A 6,121-nucleotide genomic window follows, 5' to 3' on the forward strand; every position below is an offset into this window, starting at 1 on the left:
GGGAAATTGAACTTCAGTAAAAGTAGTGATTAAATATCATTTCACAATATTCGTTATACTCTGTATACTGTTCCTGTGTTTATTTCATAAACACAGTAATCTGTTCAGTAGAATGGGGTGATGGTGGCTTTGTCTTTCAGACAGAATTGGGGCACTTTATTCAGTTTGTTTAGATAAATGTGTTGAAAGTCACTCAGCCCTCAAACTTGTTGCCGTGGCAGCTTTTAAGCACAGCCAGACTCCTGTTTTTCTTTGAGGTTCCTCAGGTTTCCATTCTGAAAGCAGTAACATTTGTTAACCACATACAGTACCTATAAAAAGTATTCACCCCCTTGGATGTTTTACCGTTTTATTGATTTTTATAAATCAATCATGGTCAATATAATTTGGCTTTTTTGACAAACAAAAATACAAAAAACCTAATGTCAAAGCGCAAACAGGTTTCTACAAAGCAATGTCAAATAAATAAAAATGTATAATGTGAAATAAGTGTTTGCATAAATATTCACCCCCTTCAGGTCAGTTTTTAGTAGATGCACCTTTGGCTGCAATCACAGAACTGAGTCTGTGTGGATCAGTCTCAATCAGGCTTGCACATCTGGACACTGCAGTTTTACTCCATTCTTCTTTGCAAAACTGCTCAAGCTCTGCCAGGATGCACGGGCATCAGGTGTGAACAGCCATTTTCAAGTCCAGCCACAAATTCACTACTGGATTGAGGTCTGAGCTTTGACTCGGCCACTCCAGAACACTCACCTCGTCTTTAAACCATTTCTTTTGCTGTATGCTTCGGGTCATCATCTTTCTGGAAAATAAATCCTCTCCCAAGCTGTAGTTATCTTGCAGACTGAATAAGATTGTCCTCCAGGAATTATTTTGCCACATTCATTTTACCCTCTACCTTTACAAGCCTTCCAGGGCCGTTGGCCGAGAAGCATCCCCACAGCATGATGCTGCCACCACCGTGCTTCACAGTGGGGATGGTGTGTCTGTAGTGATGTGCAGTGTTTGGTGTGCGCCAAACATAGTGTCTTGTCTGATGGCCAAAAAACACCAGTTTGGTCTCAACAGGCCAAAGAACTTTCTTCCACTTGACCATGGAGTCTCCCACATGTCTTTTGGTGGACTCTAGTTGAGATTTAATGAGTTTTCTTCAACCCATAAAGCTTTGACTGGTGAAGAACCCGGGCAACAGCTGTTGTATGCAGAGTCTCTCCCATCTCAGCTGTTGAAGCTTGTAACTCCTTCAGAGTGGTCATAGGTGTCTTGGTGGCCTCTCTCACTAGTCTCCTTGCATGGTCGCTCAGTTTGTCAGGACGGCCTGATCTAGGCAGATTTATTGCCATATTCCTTCCATTTCTTGATGATAGATTTAACTGAACTCTGGGGGATGTTCAGTGCCTTGGAAATTGTTTTGTATCCATCCCCTGACTTATACTTATCAATAACCCTTTCTCTGAGTTGCTTGGGGTGTTCTTTTGTCTTCATGGTGTAATGGTAGCCAGGAATACTGATTAACCAGTGACCGGACCTTCCAGACACAGGTGTGTTTATACTACAATCACTGGAGACACATTCACTGCACTCTGGTGATCCCTGTTTCACTAATTGTGAGACTACTAGCACCAATTGACTTGACCTCTGTTGAATTAGGTCAGTCATTTTAAAGGGGAATATTTATGCAAACACTTATTTCACATTACATATTTTTATTTAATTGACATTATTTGTAGAAATCTGTTTTCACTTTGACAGTTTTTTTAATCAAAAAAGCCAAATTATATTGACCATGATTGATTCATAAAATCAATAAAAGGGTCAAACATCCAAGGGAGTGAATACTTTTTATAGGCACTGTATACGGTCAGTTTATTTGCTTATATGGTTATATAGGCACTGTATATATTTTTTTTCTTGGTCTTCTGTAGAGCTTTGGTTGCTGCTCCTGGTTGATTTCTGCCAACTCATTTTCCTGGTGACTATAGTCATTAATTCCTATGTAGATAAGTGCCAAGTTACAATAGAACAGAAAGCCCAAAACCTGGTTGCTTGCTGTGTGAAATGTTAGTCGAAGCTAACTTGCAAGTCTTACCTTCTGCCAACCTGAACACTAAGTACATAAGCAGAGTAATGTATACCAGTGTAACTGTACTAATGTTTGACTTTGAAGGACAGAGTACTAGGGAAGTGAGTTATTCTGACATTCTCTGGTGGTACGTGCTGCCGTTACTACAACAGTTTGTTACAGGTGTGTACTGTGCAGCAAATGATAACCAAACAGCACGTTGGACTATATCATATGAGTCAATCATTGTTGATGACAAAATTACAGCAATTTTTGAAATAGTATGTTATTCAGCTCAGGCTTTTTAACAGTTTGTCACTACTTAAAAATAGAGGTTACATCAAAAAGGTCAAAATGATACGTCTTTGTGTTAAAGAATAATTTGTAGCACTCTTTTAAAAGCTAGAACAGGCTGTATCTGGACAGTTCATACCTTCAATAATGTAGAAGGTAAAGATGATGCTCCTCTACAGGAGTTCATCTATTCAGTGTTGTTCTTAAATTTGTATCTAATAGAACAGAAGTCAGCTGTACAAAGTCATCTAGAAAATATAACAGGTTGCATTTTTTTGTTATGATTTGGTTTTACTAGTTATGTAGCTCTGTCTGTGACAGTATCTGCACACATGAAAAAAACATGATTTTTACACATGTGACTGTTTCTTCAGTGTGACTGTGTTCACATTAAAGTTCACCATATACAATTGAAATCAGAAGTTTACATACACCTTAGCCAAAGACATTTAAACTGTTTTTCACAACTCCTGACATTTAATTTCATAAGCATTCCCTGTTTTAGGTCAGTTAGGATCACTACTTTATTTTAAGAATGTGAAATGTCAGAATAATAGTAGAGAAAAAGATTTATTTCAGCTTCTGTTTCTTTTATTACATTCCTAGTGGGTCAGAACTTTACATACACTCGGTTAGCATTGCCTTTAAATTGTTTAAGTTGGGTTCAAATGTTTCGGGATGCTTTCCACAAGCTTCTTACAGTAAGTTGCTGGAATTTTAGCCCATTCCTGGAACTGAGTCGGGTTTGGAGGCCTCCTTGCTCGCACAGGCTTTTTCAGCTCTGCCCACAAATTTCCTATTGGACTGAAGTCAAGGCTTTATGATGGTCACTCCAATATCTTGACTTTGTTGTCCTTAAACCATTTTACCACAACTTTGGAAGTCTGCTTGGGGTTGTTGTCCTTTTAGAAGACCCATTTGTGACCCATTTTTCTGGAATTTTAAAGGCACACTCAACTTACTGAGTGTATGTGAACTTCTGACCAACTGGAATTGTGATGTAGTGAACTGCAAGTGAAATCTATTTGTAAACAACTGTTAGAACAATTTGTGTCATTCATAAAGTACATGTCCTAACCAATGTGGCAAAATGAGAAGTTGTTAATATGACATCTGTAGAGTGGTTAAAATCTGTTTTAATGACTTCAAACTAAGTGTATGTAAACTTTGGCTACCATCACATCTGTGTACAGAATTTTGATTGGTTTGTCTACATTAGCTCATTGTTAAGAAAATAGGTTTGAGCAGAAACAAAAATGTTGTTTGGTTTCAGTGACCACTGGGCAGCCAAAGTTGCCTAGCTGCCTCATTACATGGTCTTCATGTGCTTCCATATAGCCCTTGCCATGTTGTATTCAACTACAGTGTAAGACCTATGACGTAAGATGCTATTTCACCCCAAATCACTGTGTACATGAACATAGATCATCTTAAAAACTGATATTTTTGAGCCATGTATTCTTTAGATTTGTTCATAAAGAGTAGGTGCATATCAGAAATATATGGTGGGGCTATATTAACATCCTTGCAGACCTAGAACACAAACTATCTATGCAGGAATCCTTTTTTTAAAGGTTCAAAAAGCTTTTAAAAAGAATAATGTAGCTTTCTGCTTTTTCTAATTTATTCCCCTATTGACTTCAGTAGAAAGTATTGTCCTTAACGAATAATTCTAGCATCTCATTTTCTATTTATTTATAGAGTTAAAATATTTAATCTTCACTTTCAGTGTTTTTTCATCTGCTTACTATGAAATAAAGCTTATCCGTGAAAGTTTTTTTAATCTGCTATTTATTTTGAGTCTGCATCTTGTCTGTGTGGCTGCCTCTGAATAACTTGATGAATTATTGTGTCGATGCAAAAGATTTAAATGAAGCCGACCTTGATGCTACTTGGTGGGACTTGAGGCAAAGTTTTAAAAAACACCACATGTTGCATGTTAATGCTTTGTTTCTGTAAGGTTAGAGAGAATTGTTGCAAGGCTGGAGAGGTCACTGTCTGCATTATGCCAGTTAAAATATGGGGCTTCTTAATTACCCACTTTGTTTAGAGTGTTGCATATCTCTTTTCAGTGGTAAATATGCCATTGTTTACATATCTATGGAGGAGAAATTCAAATTAATTAATGCTGTTGCGGTTCATTTCGCTGTCCACTTCTGACACAACAATGGCAGCAGGAGTTGTGCATGTTCATGAGCTATCCTCTTGTTTTTAGAATGAGGCACTCTGTAATTATTTCAGAACGATAAAACCAGACTATTTGGAGTTATGAGGGGTGCAAAACTCATCTTGAGGTGCCCAAGATAAAACATTAAATGGCTAGAAATGAGCAAAATAAGCATGACATGGATACTTTAAATTATATTTGGAAGCTACCAATATGGAGGTGGCCAGACTTGAGCTTCAAAACCGCCCTTAAGAAAACCAATTGGTGATATCATGAAAGATTTGTCCATCTTTTATATACAGTTAGTGGTCTAAACAAGCATGTGGACCCTCGGGGATCTGGGAAGATTATGAAAGTTATGTCACTCAACCTTAGCAAATGTGCAAAGCATGAATTACCTTTAATTGACTTACACAATTATTATTACATATTGTTTTTATAGCCTCTCCTACATCAGCTAGCTTCATTTTCAGATGTTTCAATCAGTTGTTCACAGGAGCCCATAGTTGGGAGTGTTACCACAAGGTTTGAAGAGTCCATGTATTTGTCATTAGCTGACTATTCCTGATGACATCCTGACCTAACGGTCCTCATAATCAGTGTCTGTCCATTTAATGATGGTTCTGAATGTTTGAGAGATAAAAACGATGTTCAAACCTTTGCATGTTACAATCACAGATTTTTTTTTTTTCTGTTTTCAAACCTGAAACTGAATTAAAAAGGAACAGTGTATTCACATTTGAAGAAAGACCAGTTTTTATTGTGTATTTGCTGGAGGGGTTTTATTTAATCTTTTTCACTTGAACAATCAGCAAAATGAGGAATTGGCCTAAGGCAGTTCCAACCTCCGCAAAAAACTGTACACTGCATGAGCAAGGCTGGACAGTGAAGTTGTAAAGTGTCATTCTTTGTAAAACAAATATGTTCTGTTGGAATATGATTAATTACTCCTAATTCTTATAACACATTGCATCAGGAGGTGTTAAAAAATAGACAAGAAAATTATACAAATTAAGTCTCAGAGTTAATCTTGTATTTTTTTTTATATATATTTGAGTAAAACTGCATGTTTTCAGCACTTAAGTTTATACTGGCACATTTCTCAGCATGAAAACAATGGGGCTGCAAAATGTTATTCAGGTATCTCCATGATACAGTCAGACCCACACATTTTGGTTAGGAAAAATCAAGTGATTTATGACATATGAAGCACTTTACTGCTTCATTCTGTATCGAAACCCTGTCACTGGTTTGGTTGTCTCGGCTCTTTGGGAGAGCTGAGCTGAGCCTTTAAAGCGAATAGCAACTGAGTGACAGAGATTTGGTTGCATTCAGTACTAAAGAATCTATAACATTACTATAAGATGATACTCGGACCAAATGAAAACAGTTGATGATAGTGCTGTAACATGCACATTGGTGGGAGTTGAATGGTCATGGAGTGTAGTAGCTAACGTTACTCAAATAGGTGAAACCACCATGAAGTACTGAAATGTGATTGTAACTGGTGGTGCAACTGAAACCCACAATCTTGCAACAATGTAGCGTGGGTTCGGTACCCGATGGCATTGAGTGTTATTTAGCTCATCAATTAA

Source organism: Monopterus albus, unplaced genomic scaffold (assembly GCF_001952655.1).
Source record: "Monopterus albus unplaced genomic scaffold, M_albus_1.0 scaffold40.1, whole genome shotgun sequence".
Lineage (NCBI taxonomy): Eukaryota > Metazoa > Chordata > Actinopteri > Synbranchiformes > Synbranchidae > Monopterus > Monopterus albus.